Source organism: Eurosta solidaginis, chromosome 3 (genome assembly GCF_040869045.1).
Source record: "Eurosta solidaginis isolate ZX-2024a chromosome 3, ASM4086904v1, whole genome shotgun sequence".
NCBI classification, from domain to species: domain Eukaryota; kingdom Metazoa; phylum Arthropoda; class Insecta; order Diptera; family Tephritidae; genus Eurosta; species Eurosta solidaginis.
The window spans coordinates 90386883-90401771 of record NC_090321.1 but is presented as its reverse complement, the minus strand read 5'-3'; the positions used below and the strand labels follow the sequence as shown (position 1 = coordinate 90401771).

Sequence of the window (14889 nt, the reverse complement as noted above, 5' to 3'; positions counted from 1 at the left end):
ATATGGGTAATTTTTTACGACCGCATGACACTGCTAATACGCATAAAAAAATATCGAGAAGTATCAAAAGACGCGTATTAATCTCGAGAACAATAATCCAAAGACGGAAACGAAAAATTTTATCTTTATCAGTTAAAGTTGGCGATTTTCATGTGGTTGTTGTAATGCTGTAGTACCCACCAAAAAAATTGTGAACATACGTATTTTGCGCGGATATACTTTTGTTTTCCAAACCGGTGTTGGACCCAGGGTAAGGTAATTGTGCAGTTTAGGGGCCCACCCTAAAATAAGGACTTTTTTTTTTGAGTGAGGTATCAAAAGACGCGTATTCACGTCTAGATCAAGAATCCGAAAGCGGAAGTTACCCTGTCAAAAGATATTAACGAAAAACCGAAAAAAGACCCGCGGGTTCTTCCGAAACCGGGGGTGGGATCCATAGTATTTTTGCGCAGAACACCTTTCTGCGTTGGCGGCCTTCGGCCGCGCTTATAAAAAATGGTAATAGTCTAGTTGAGGGGTCGACTGCTAATACGCTACCAAAAATATCGAGAGGTGTCAAAAGACGCGTATTAATCTCGAGAACAATAATCCGATGGCGGAAAAGAAAAAATTTATATCTGTCCGGAGATATTTGCAGTTGAAGTTGGCGATTTTCATGTGGTTGTTGTTTGTACCCACCAAAAAAATTGTGCATCACCGTGGCGGTAGCCACGGTTATACCACACACCCGGACTTGGCATGGCGTAGCCCAGGGTTATTTTTTATAAGCGCGGCCGAGGGCCGCCAACGCATAAAGATGTTCTGCGCAAAAATACTATGGATCCCACCCCGGTTTCGGAGGTACCCGCGGGTCTTTTTCCGGTTTTTCGTTAATATCTTTTGAACGAGTTAAAAGTTTTATTCTCCACCTTCGGATTATTAATACTGATATCAAGACGCGTCGTTTAACACCTCTCTCGATATTTTTGGTAGCGTATTAGCAGTCGACCCCTCAACTAGACTATTACCTAAAAAATAACCCTGGGTTACGCCATGCCAAGTCCGGGTGTGTGGTATAACCGTGGCTACCGCCACGGCGATACACAATTTTTTTTGTGGGTACGACACATCAACAACCACATAAAAATCGCCAACTTCAACTGCAAATATCTCCGGACAGAGATACAATTTTTCTTTTCCGCCTTCGGATTATTGTTCTCGAGATTAATGCGCGTCTTTAGATACCTCATTCGAAAATCTTAGCCCAACTTTATGGTGGGGCCCCGAAACTGCACTACTACCCCAGGGTAATTTTTTATAAGCGCGGCCGAAGGCCGCCAACGCAAAAAGGTTATTATTATTTTCCGCCTTCGGATTATTGTTGTCGAGGTCAATACGCGTCTTTTGACACCTATCGATATTTTTGGTAACGTCGACCCCTCAACTAGACTATTTATTACCATAATTACAAACAAATTAAAGAATTTGGTTATTCTTTACTTTAGCTCACAACTGTTAAAACTCGTCCATAATTATCAGGAGAGGTGTCAAAAGACGCACCCACGATCACGAATCCGAAAGCGGAAATTCCAAAATTTATTTCGTTTCGGAGTTATTTGCAAACAAAATTGAAAATTTTCAGGTGGTTGTTGTTGTTTTGATGATTTTGGTGAACCAACAAGAAATACTGTGGGTAAAACTGTTTTGCGCGGATATAGTTTTGGTCGCCAAACTTGTGTTGGACCCACCCAGGGTAATTTTTTATAAGCGCGGCCGAAGGCCGCCAATGCAGAATGGTGTTCTGCGCAAAAATACTATGAATCGCACCCCGGTTTTGGAACGTAACGGGGCCATTTTTAGGTTTTTTTGACAGAAATAAAATTTTGAATTTCTGCTCTCGGATTCGTGGTCCGGGATGTTGTTGTTGTTGTTGTAGCGATAAGGTTGCTCCCCAAAGGCTTTGGGAGTGTTATCGATGTGATGGTCCTTTGCCGGATACAGATCTGGTACGCTTCGGTACCATAGCACCATTAAGGTGCTAGCCCGACCATCTCGGGAACGATTTATGTGGCTACATTAAACCTTCAGGCCAATCCCTCCCTCCCCATCCCCAAGTACATGAGGAACTTGGGGTCGCCAGAGCCTCGTCTGTTAGTGAAACAGGATTCGCCGCGGATAGGTGAGGTTGACAATTGGGTGTGGAGAAGCTATATATTGCGCTGGCAACCTGAAGGGTTGCGCTACACAGCCCCTTGAATCTGGCATTTTAGTCGCCTCTTACGACAGGCATACCTACCGCGGGTATATTCTGATCCCTGACCCGCTGGGGGGTCCGGGATCAAAATGCGTCTTTTGACACCTCTCCCGGTATTTTTGGGAGGGTTTAGTAGTTGTGATCTAAAGTATTACCAAGAATTTGAGGTAATAGTCTAGTTGAGGGGTCGACTGCTAATACGAAAAATATCGAGAGAAGTATCAAAAGACGCGTATTAATCTCGAGAACAATAATCCGAAGGCGGAAAAGAAAAATTTTGTCTCTGTCCGGAGATATTTGGAGTTGAAGTTGGCGATTTTCATGTGGTTGTTGTTGTGTTAGTACCCTCAAAAAAAGGTAAGTCTAGTTGAGGGGTCGACTGCTAATACGCTACCAAAAATATCGAGAGAGGTGTCAAAAGACGCGTATTAATCTCGAGAACAATAATCCGATGATGGAAAAGAACAATTTTATCTATGTCCGGAGATATTTGCAGTTGAAGTTGGCGATTTTCATGTGGTTGTTGTTGTGTTTGTAGACACCAAAAAACGTGTGCATCACCGTGGCGGTAGCCATGGTTATACCACACACCCGGACTTGGCATGGCGTAGCCAGGGTTATTTTCAATAAGCGCGGCCGAAGGCCGCCAACTCAGAAAGGTGTTCTGCCCAAAAATACTATGGATCCCACCCCCGGTTTTGGAGGTACCCGCGGGTCTTTTTTCGGTTTTTTGTTAATATTTTTTGAACGCGTTAAAATTGTTATTTTCCGCCTTCGGATTATTAATACTGATGTCAAGACGCGTCGTTTGACACCTCTCTCGATATTTTTGGTAGCGTATTAGCAGTCGAGCCCTTAACTAGACTATTACCAAAATTTGTGCATCACCGTGGCGGTAGCCACGGTTATACCACACACCCGGACTTGGCATGGCGTAGCCCAGGGTTCTTTTATAAGCGCGGCCGAAGTCCGCCAACGCAGAAAGGTGTTCTGCGCAAAAATAATATGGATCCCACCCCCGGTTTCGGAGGTACCCGCGGGTCTTTTCCGGTTTTTCGTTAAGATCTTTTGACCGAGTTAAAATTATTATTTTCCGCCTTCGGATTATTAATACTGATGTCAAGACGCGTCTTTTGACACCTCCGTACCTCCGAAACCGGGGGTGGGATCCATATTATTTTTGCGCAGAACACCTTTCTGCGTTGGCGGCCTTCGGCCGCGCTTATAAAAGAACCCTGGCTACCGCCACGGTGATGCACAATTTTTTTTGGGGGACAAACACAACAACAACCACATGGAAATCGCCAACTTCAAATATCTCCGGACAGAGATAAAATTTTTCTTTTCCGGCATCGGATTATTGTTCTCGAGATTAATACGCGTCGTTTGACACCTCTCTCGATATTTTTGGTAGCGTATTAGCAGTCGACCCCTCAACTAGACTATTACCAAAATTGTATCTACCACCCACTTAGGTAAAGCAGTGCCAACAGCTGTTTAATCTAAATAAACTGGCTTTTTAGTTACAACAGATATTAGTTGTACACATGAAAATATCGATAAGGAAAACACACTCACCAACAGGGCATTGCATATGTATGGCAATGAAAGTTATACGTTCTCTGGTTAAAACCATTCAATTCAAACAATGTGAATATGACAATCGTAAACTCTGATGCTCAACTTTGCTGGTTAATTGCTAAAGAATTCAATACCGCCACCATATTTTGGTACACACACCCTCACACATACAATGCACAAACACGAATTAAAGCATTTGTATATTACCATCCACACCGGCTAATATTGCATAACTAATAATGCTCACATGAATTCAACTATTCCAACATTATTTACTTTGAAATAGTCACATGTATTTCACTAAATTAAAGGATTATCAAATAAAAAAATTACTTTTTGTGTCCAAATGAACTTTTATGTGATCGCAATGCTATGACGTTTTTTCATTTCTGTTTCAACTTTCTATCGTTTCGTGTACTGATGAAAAAAAAATCACCAAATGGACGAGCGAACGAAACATCGTGAATTGTATGTCGATACCATTGAGCTGTGCATATGTATGTATTAAAGAAAAATAATGGGAAAATATTCGATTTAAAACATTTAAAAAAATACCGTAGCGTGTGTATATAAACAATAGGAAGCAGTAACGATTTTATGTTAAAAAAGGATGTTCCTGCATTGTCAGGTATCCTTTCTCAAAATTTAAAAAGTACTGGATTCTAAATATGTACATACATATCTACTTGCGTTCCACCATTCTTCGCATGCTCATAGATTGGCGTCAAATGGGCGTTTCATTTTCTCTACCTAAACCATTTGCAACCCTGTTTAAAAATACTGGTTTTTATGAGTTGAATTGAAAATGAAACTACGGGTTTTTGATTTTTAATACAATTCTACAAACGAGTCGAGTCAAAACAATAATTTATGGGCTCGAATTAAATCCAAGGAGTTTGGATCGAGCTTCATGCACATATGTAGGATACCAAATGAATTTTTGTTGTTGAACTTTACAAGGCAGAAATAGGCTGTATTCGGCCAGCAAAAATTTTAACAAAAACATTTTAACGAGAGAGTTCATGGCATTCAATTTGGCTGGGAAGTTGCAAGTTCGTGCTCGGAATATTTCGTCTAGCATAGTAAGCACGAAAACATCAGCTGTATTGCTTTTTTGGCCTCGAAACCATGCATTTTTTTAAATTCAAATATTGCAATGGCGTTTCTATAAGTGATTTCATAGAAATAAATAAGTCAGCGAATCTCAGAAATAAGTTTATATGGTTAATTTCAATGATTTAATAATAAAAGTATCTACAAAGGAATACATTAAAGCAAACAGTGCAATAATAGAGGTGATGTCTATCACATAACCTCACTATTTCAGCAGTTCTATTTTGCCTCTGTTTACGTGTATTACAAAAGCAATAAACTGCTACATTTTTCGTACAAATTCCCTGAAAGAAAATCAGTTTTCTGCAAAATTTGTTCGAACCGTTGAGAATATAAAGTTACTTTAATATTTTTATCTAAAAAATTCTTGTACCGGCATATGTATATAGTTTATAAAAAAATTGATTGGAAAAGGCGGCAGAAGTCGATTTTTTTATTTCCTTTTTTTTTTAAGTAACCCGGCGTTCACACTTTTCTCAAATGAGAAGCTGTCAAGCAAGACGTGCCATTTGCTGCCCTTTTGATGTTGAACGTCAATGAATTTTTCTTTTTTTTAAGGATTAGAACCAAATTTGCTAGAGCTATGCAAAGATATACACTTGGAAGAAGATGTTAAAAAGTTTTTTTTAGATGCCGAATATTTTTTAGAATTAAGCATTTAAACAAAAAATTGAGGATGCAAAAACATAAAAAATTTGCATTTTAAAATAAAAAAAAAATGGCAAAGACTATTGTATAAAAAAAGAACGTTGTTTTAATCATTTTCATAAAGCTAAAATCCTTAAATCGGTACATATTTTCTAAACTAGGTCTTGGTGGCAAAAGTGGCTCCGTTAGATTTCTAGGGGACGCCTAGAAATTATTGTTTAGCCAAGAGTCTCTTGCCTGACCCAAATACTAAGGCATCAAAAAGGTAGATTCTAATTTTTTTTATACACTTTTGTCACCTCACCCTTTCGCCTTTTGCATTTTACTACCTCCAGCGCCTTTTCGAGATATCGCCATAAAGGTGGACCAGGGGCCCTATTAACTGTAACTGTGAGTTTTAAAATGTACAGTTTTTCTTCATATAATTTGTATGAAATAAAAACGTACATTTCAAAACTCATAGTTACTGAATAGGGCCCCAGGGGTGACTCTATAATTGCCGTCTTTCAGTGAGTTTTACAGCTCCGGCTCACGCTCAATTCTCACGGGAATGCTCTGGATCATTGAGAGACTTGAGAAGCAGATGTCGTGAAATTTTCGCAGACGTGAAATGTGATAGGCAGATGTCGCTGCTATTTTTCATTTAACTCATACAGCGAAAGGCAAAGCAGCGACATCTATTTTTGAAAAAGTAGGTATATTAAAGGCCGCGTTTCCAACCTAAAAAGAAGTAATTAACAAATTATCTGGCTCACAAATTGAACCAGACTTCTATCTGGATTTATCTGACTCAAATCGTTGTTGTTGCATTTACATGCAAAATTATTTATCTGGCTCAGGATTTTGCCACCGGATGATAGCTAATGTGTTTGTACGATATGGGTATCAAATTCACGGTATTAATGAGCGTTTTAAAAAGGGAGTGAACCTTAGTAGTATATGTGAAGGCGTTTTCGAAATATCGGACCAGGGTGGCCCAGAACATCATCTGTCGGGTATCGCTAATTTATTTATATATGTAATACCACGAACAGTATTCCTGTCATGATTCCAAGGACTTTGGATTTCGCCCTGCAGAACTTTTTCATTTTCTTCTATTTAATATGGTAGATGTCACACCCATTTTACAAAGTTTTTTCTAAAGTTATATTTTGCGTCACAAAAACCAATCCAATCACCATGTTTCATCCCTTTTTTCGTATTTGGTATAGAATTATGGCATTTTTTTTTCATTTTTCGAAATTTTCGATATCGAAAAAGTGGGCGTGGTCATAGTCGGATTTCGCCCATTTTTAATACCAAGATAAATTGAGTTCAGATAAGTACGTGAAATAAGTGTAGTAGAGATATATCGATTTTTGGTCAAGTTATCGTATGAACGGCCGAGCGGAAAGACAGACGGTCGACTGTGTATAAAAACTGGGCGTGGCTTCAACCGATTTCGCCCATTTTCACAGAAAACAGTTATCGTCATAGAAGCTATTATGCCCTTACCAAATTTCACAAAAATTGGTAAATTTTTGTTCGACTTATGGCATTAAAAGTATTCTAGACAAATTAAATGAAAAAGGGCGGAACCACGCCCATTTTGAAATTTTCTTTTAGTTTTGTTTTTTGCTGCACCATATCATTACTGGAGTTGAATGTTGACATAATTTACGTATATACTGTAAAGATATTCAATTTTTTGTTAAAATTTGACTTTTAAAATCATTATTTTTTTAAGTGGGCGTGTTCGTTATCCGATTTTGCTAATTTTTATTTAGTACACATATGTGACCCGATCTATGAAAAGGTGGCTATTGACCGGGTCAAATATATTAATAGGAGTAACGTTCCTGCCAAATTTCATCATGATATCTTCACCGACTGCCAAATTACAGCTTGCAAAACCTTTAAATTACCTTCTATTAAAAGTGGGCGGTGCCACACCCATTGTCCAAAATTTTAGTAATTTTCTATTCTGCGTCATAAGGTCAACCTACCTACCAAGTTTCATCGCTTTATTCGTCCTTAGTAATGAATTATCGAGTTTTTCGGTTTTTCGAAATTTTCGATATCGAAAAAGTGGGCGTGGTTATAATCCGATTTCGTCCATTTTTAATAGCGATACGGGATGAGCGCCTAGGAACGTACATACCAAATTTCATCAAGATACCTCAAAATTTACTGAAGTTATCGTGTTTACGGACGGACGGACGGACATGGCTAAATGAATTTCTTTTTTCGTCCAGATCATTTTGATATATAGAAGTCTATATATATTTGGAGGTTTGTTGAGTTTACCTCGCAAAACTCGGTAAAATGACAAAGTTTAAACGATTAAAGTTTTTACTAACTTTATTTAATTAAACAAACTTAAAACTTAAAGAAATGAATTGTTTTATATCGATGTTCAGATTTTTGTTTCAGCAAGCACGTCCGATCAGGTTGGTTGTTCGCAAGAAAAAGGAATGATGAAAATTGCTAGGGATGCCAGATCGGAATTTTTTATTTTCCAATGGTACATCTCTGAAGGGTTGTATTGAACTCGTTGGTAATCGAAGTGCTGCCACAATACTCCCCGCCTAGACGAAACTACCGGTATCGTAAAGGAAAATTTACTTGCCTGCCACAACGCGTAGATTTCGTCGATACAGGAGGCGGTGCCTCCATTCGATCATGTTCAGGAGGAACGTGGCTTGTCGTTGAGATGGGGTCCGGTGTATCCGAAAGCTCTTCTGGCTATATACTATCCCTTGCCGTAGGAATGGGCTCGGGTGTATTCGTCGATGTTTCCGTCTCATGAGTATGGCTTGAATTTTCATAGTCGTCGCTGGCTAAGAATGCGGGCTTTAGGCGATCAATGCTTATGTTGTTGTGTCGTCCTTGTATGAGGAGTTTGTAAAATTTTGGCGATCTCTTAATGACTCGGAAAGGTCCGTCGTACGGATGCGTTAGCGATGGGCGGATCGAATCGTTCCGAACGAAAACGTGAGACGCAGAATGTAATGCAGGTGACACAAACATTTTGGGCGATGAATGGTGTGTTGTTGTTGTCGGACGGATTTTTTGCATTGATGACCGAAATTGCGATACCATATCCTGAGTTACTTGTTTCGTATTAGTAGTTTGGAAAAATTCGCCTGGTAGTCGTAACGATGAACCATAAACAAGCATAGCTGGGCTTGCGTGTATGTCGGGCTTGTAAGCTGCACGAAGGCCAAGTAGAATCGATGGCAAGTGATGCACCCACCTGTTCGGGTCGAGGCAAAGTATGGCAGCTTTAAAACTTCGATGCCATCTTTCAATAATGCCGTTGGACTGCGGGTGGAATGGTGTTGTGCGAAGGTGAACGGTACCAATCGTACTCATCCACTCGGTGAAAACAGCAGAATAGAACTGCCGACCACGATCTGAAGTGATTCTTGCTGGAACGCCAAATCGCGAAATCCAATGCGAAATGAGTGCTTTGGCGACCGACTCAGCGGACATGTCTGGAATCGGTGCTGCTTCTGGCCAGCGAGTGAAGCGGTCAATCCTTGTTAGGCAATAGCGTTGTCCTTCGCATAGAGTGAACGGACCAACAATGTCAATGTTTACATGCGCAAAACGTTTTTGTGGCGGTACGTAGCTCGCTGGTGCAGATGTTGTGTGTCGATGGATTTTCGATCTTTGGCATGATTCGCAGTTTCGAACGAATATTGTTGTATCTTTCCTTATGCCTGGCCAAACAAACCTTTCAGACATGAGATTGATGGTTGAGCGAATGCCTGGTTGCGATAAGCCGTGAATCTTCGCCAACAATGGCGTACGAAATTCGTGTGGTATGTAAGGGCGAATGTTCGATGTTGAGGTATCACATGCGAGTTTCGCCGTGCTGTTAGGAATATCAAATACTTTAGTTTAAGTGAATTACTATTCGTACCTGGTTCGTTAAGAAGCGTTTGTAAATGTAAATCAGCTTGCTGCGCTGCTGCAACCTTTACGTAGTCAATCTCCTGGCCGACTAATTGTATGCGTGAGAGCAGGTCTGCTGTGGAGTTTTCAGAGCCGGGTATGTGTCGGATGTCGGTCGTGAATTGGCCGATGAAGTCCAATTGCCTTACTCGACGAGGTGAAGCTTTTTCTAGCTTTTGACGGAAAGCGTATACTAGCGGTCGATGATCGGTGACGATATGGCATTTGCGACCTTCAACCATGACACATACCTTGATATGCTGCTGTGAGCTCGCGGTCGTATGTACTATATTTGCGTTGTGAGTTCGTCAGTTTTTTGGAATAAAACCCGAGAGGTTGAAGTTCCCCGTCTACAATTTGATGTAATGCAGCTCCCACGGCTGTATCTGATGCATCAACATGGAGTGCTAATTCTGCGCTGGATGACGGATGAACTAACAGTGTCGCGTTTGCCAACTCGGATTTGCAACTATCAAACGCAGCTTCGGCTTCCTTGTTCCATTTAATAATGGTACGATCGTTTTTATTATTGCCTGTAATGAGTTGTTGCAGATGTGACTGGTACTCAATGGCGTTGGGTAAAAACTTGCGGTAGAAGTTTACCATTGCGATGAAACATTTTAGCTCTTTTGCTACTGCCGGCTTGGGATAATCGCGAATAACTACTATGCGCTCGGGTAGAGGACGGATGCCTTTCGCGTCGACGAGATGTCCCAAAAATCTGAGTTATTTTTTACCAAATTCGCACTTTGAAACGTTTATTGCCAAATTATTATCCCGAAGGCGTTTGAATACTTCGCGTAAATCTTTTTTATGTTGTTCGAGCGACGAAGAACCGATGCAGATGTCATCGATGTAAGGGAATACGTAGTCGAGGCCACGCAAGAATTCATTTATCAACCTTTGGAAGGTCTGCGCGGCGTTGCAGAGGCCGAAGGTCATAAACTTAAATTCGAACATCCCGAATGGCGTAGTGATAGCGGTCTTCGGTATATCATCCTCGTGAATCGGAACTTGGTGGAATGCACGTTGTAGGTCGATCTTCGAGAAAACTGTCTTGCCTCGTAAATTGCACATGAAATCGGTTAGAAACGGTAATGGGTACCTGTCAGGTAACGTTTGAGCATTGAGCGCGCGATAGTCGCCGCAAGGCCTCCAAGTGCCATCATTCTTTCGCACCATATGTAGCGGGCTGGACCAGTTGCTACTGGAGGGTTGACAAATGCCTGCCTTTAGCAGGAAGTTGAATTCGTAACGTGCGGCTACGAGCTTGTCGGGAGCAAGACGTCGTGGTCTAGAAAAGACTGGCTGACCTGTAGTCAAAATACGATGGACGACTGTTGATTTTGTTAAAGAACCGTGAGGTGCAAGCTTCGTGATTTGAGAAAATTCGGAGAGAAGATCAGCGAATGGGCCTGTTGTGTCGAACGTCTTAATCTCAGTAGCCTTACACAACGTTGGAGCAGTTACGGATGATTTTAATTTGGTTAAATTGTCGATGAGCCTGTTGCGGCGCATATCGATTAGCAAATCATAAAATCGAATAAAGTTAGCGCCGATTATCGGCGTTGTTACGTCAGCGATAATAAAGGACCAGGGAAAATCTCGACGCAACCCAAGGTCCAGGCTAATTCGCCTTTCTCCAAAAACCTTAATGGCAGAACCATTTGCTGCGTACAATTTTGTGGCCGTTGGTCGGATGTCGTATAATTTTGAGGTTATGGGAAGCACGGATACATCAGTACCAGTGTCAACGAGAAACTTTTTCCCGGTTTGTCGTTCGTGTACTTGTAGACGAAGTACGTTGCGTTCGATGACAGGTCCTTCGTTGCAACCTGCCACGCGCTTTGACAGTCAAGAAGATTCTGACGTTATTGATTGGGTGTGCTTGCCATGACGACAAGGACTACGACATTTTTTGGCATTGCTACCATATTTTTGGTGATACCAACAGTCTTGGGAAGTTGATGATTTTCGTGAGGTATCAGTACGGTCGCGAGCCTTTGAATTGTGTCGAGAGTGTGTTCGCCTGCGGCTACGGGATCGTGAACGTATTGTGAGTTTGTCGAATTTCTTACCAAGCTTTTTATCGCCAAGTGGTAGTTCAGATAAGACACAATTAAGCCGCCGCTGTCCACTGTCCGCAAAATGCTCGATGATTTTTTGTTTGACAAAGTCGAATCTGTCGTTTTGTGGTAGAGCTGTGATGACGTCACACAATTGGCTTAAAACATTGGGATCCAGAGCTGCTAGTACTGTTGAAGTTTTCTGCTTATCAGCAGTGATGCCCGAAGCTGTGAACCAAAATTCCATAGAGGTAGACCATGCCTCTATGTTTGTGCTTGCCATTGGTGGAATTGGCAGGCGCGCGTATACTAATGCAACGGAATTCGCCGGAGCTGTCGTTTCTGACGCATTTTGTGTTTGAGCTGGTGCAATCGCCGCTGGTACACCATTTCCCACCATTTTGAATTACTTACGTTAATATGTAGTTAAAGATGTATTCTTGCGCTGCACGTGCTTGCCGATCACGTCGGGGTCACCAGTTTGGAGGTTTGTTGAGTTTACCTCGCAAAATTCGGTAAAATGACAAAGTTTAAACGATTAAAGTTTTTACTAACTTTATTTAATTAAACAAACTTAAAACTTAAAGAAATGAATTGTTTTATATCGATGTTCAGATTTTTGTATCAGCAAGCACGTCCGATCAGGTTGGTTGTTCGCAAGAAAAAGGAATGATGAAAATTTCTAGGGATGCCAGATCGGAATTTTTTATTTTCCAATGGTACATCTCTGAAGAGTTGTATTGAACTCGTTGGTAATCGAAGTGCTGCCACATCTATCTCGATTAGTTTATGCCGTTATTACAGGGTACCGTTATGCGAACAAAATTAATATACTCTGTGAGCTCTGCTCAGCTGAGTATAAATATGGACGCCGATCTTGTCAGAGTAAGGGATCACGTCAACGGGATGAGAACACCTGGGTATTCATTGCATAATGAAAGTAAACCGCTGTTTCCGCAGGTTGCTGACAAATGTTTGCTAATTCGTGTTGAAAGCTTAGCTAGTTTCACCCTTCATGCAAGTAACTTCCTTGAGAGCACATTTTTTGTTGGACAATTCGCCCCAGAACATCTTTATATACTGGGAGGGTTTGATGCCCGGAAACAAGTAGATACGCTATTTTAAAAACTTTTTCTGAAGCATTTCTTGATGCTACATTCTTTGGGCCTTAAACCTGGCAACTTTGATGCTGTTACAACGACGTACCCAATTTTTAACTGGCGTTTAACTGCCTACGTGATTTTGGTAATTGCGTATCAAGTCATGCCAAATATCCTCATTTCGGGGCAGCTGACGCCAATCGGAAGACCAAATAAGTGTAGGTCGCCCTCTTCCTTTGCATTTCAATACGGAGTAGATAGAAATACTCTTTGATCCAAAGCTTCTTTTATCCTCATAACTTTGCCTAGCCAGCCTTTTGGTTTTTTTCCTTGCAGTATGCCCATGTCTGCGTACTATGTCCTTCACAACCACGAATTTATATCCCTCAACGTGGCTGTAACAGCGCTAATACCGATTCAATCTTTGATGACAGTAAGTACTTCGTCTTTATCCAATCCAGATAAAGCTCAAAGTGGTCCTATCCTTACGGAGCTGGGATGTTGTTCCACGTCACTTGGTAAAGCTTTATTAGCTTTGCAGTGAACTTCAAGTCAAAATATCAGTATACAAGGAGGGACTTGTGGCTTCAGCACTATCAAAACTGAGTTGAAGTCAATGAAAAGACGGTGCGTAGTGATTATCTTATCGCGAGTCTTCTCTAGGGTATGATGTATCGTGCAAGTTTGGCCGATAATACATAGATTTACCAGGTCTGATGCCGCACTATTAAAGTACAATCGGTTCGTTGACTTTGGGCTTCAATCTTTCCACAATGCGCCAGATAGTCTTAGAATCTTAGAGGACACTCAAGCATGTGCTCTTGTGACTAAATTTTGTCTTTAAACATTCTATAATTCGCCGGACTTTTTTGTAGAATTTTTGGATTTTGTTCCTATTGGTCAGCGTCTAAAGCTCCTCGCACTCAAACACCGCCTCACTTGTTTTTTTTCTAAGTAATGCCTACTTCTACTACTGCCCTCAAGAACGATGAAAACGCACCCCTTGGTTCGAATACTTAGTCCATGCAGTTTTACAAATAAAAAAAAAAGGTTTAGCATCCTGTAAGAGCAACTCAATTACCTGCACACCAACGCTAGCCAAAACCACCAATACAGCTACAACTTTCGAATACCAATATACCCTTTAAAATTTCATAAATTAAAAATTAATTGCGAAATTCACAAGAGTGTCGTATTCATGTAAAAGTTTAAGATTTGAGTGGTTTCCATGGTTTCCTATATAAGATTTCATTAAACATAGTACGGCGAATAGGAGACCTTGTGAATTGCCAAATAAGTCAAGAATGAAGTATGTCCCACCCGTTTCCGCAGAAACAGTTGTCAGAAGTGAGTAGGCATTGCTACTACGCCCTATAATCTTAATAGGACATCAACTAATAACGCCCAGCATGAATCTGAGTCAAAGTAAAAATTGTAAGGAAATAAGGCCCATGGGGAAGAAAAATGTTCGCCACAGAAGCGCCCCTTACTGTGGTCAGGACATCGTTTCTTCCCGAGGTAGCCCGGTGTCTGGGAGGCTCCGTTGGAATACAGCCGAATATATCTTATGGCTGCAAGCCATCTAATAGGGGGGTTGGCTGTTGCTGATCACGGACATCCCACCGCCCTCCTAAGAGGTTAAACCGGGTAGATGCGAGCTCCAAAGCCGCTCAGCCACAAAGATCACACCGTCGACAAGCTGCCTGGTGAGGAATAAAAGAAATGAAAATAAAAATAAATTAAGAAAACTACAATAAAAGAAAATAAAATAAATAAATTTAAATAAAAAATAACAAAACTAATAAAAATGCTTAAATTCAATCAAGATAAAAGAAGATAAGGTAAATTAAAATTAAAATAAAATAATGCTATTAAAAGAGGTAAGGTTAGGTTGAACTCGTCGTTCCGTGAGGAAAGCATGTGCGCTAGAAAGCAGTGTCCAGTCAGAGTACCCATCATACGCCTAAAGTCACCTATTTTCAATGATAAGAGTAATTTTTTTAATCTAATATTGTAAGACCTGCACATGATCCTCGACATTTTGCAGCCCAGCGGTTGGTTCCACGCCTGTTTTGCTTGGCCGATAGTGTGCAGCCCTCGCTTGTTTTAATCTCGTCCAATCTAATTGGGACGTCTACGGTACAGGCACAAAACGATCGACTCCTGAGACAAAAAAAATTTAAGGCGCGATAACCTCCGAAGAAATTTT

General features: G+C 40.8%; 1 protein-coding gene across 6 annotated transcripts in view; it reads right to left on the bottom strand.

Moving 5' to 3' along the window:
* ocm (over compensating males) overlaps positions 1 to 14889 on the bottom strand; it is a 158999-nt gene that overhangs the window by 87642 nt on the left and 56468 nt on the right. The window contains exon 1 of one of the 6 annotated variants that reach the window (XM_067772735.1): positions 4148 to 4223. The exons of 2 other annotated variants lie outside the window; for them this stretch is intronic. The gene's annotated coding sequence lies outside the window, so the exon portion shown is untranslated. Of the gene's footprint in view, positions 1 to 3811; positions 4224 to 14889 lie in introns of those variants that run through there. 3 more of the 6 variants (XM_067772732.1, XM_067772734.1, XM_067772737.1) reach the window with 3 other exon arrangements.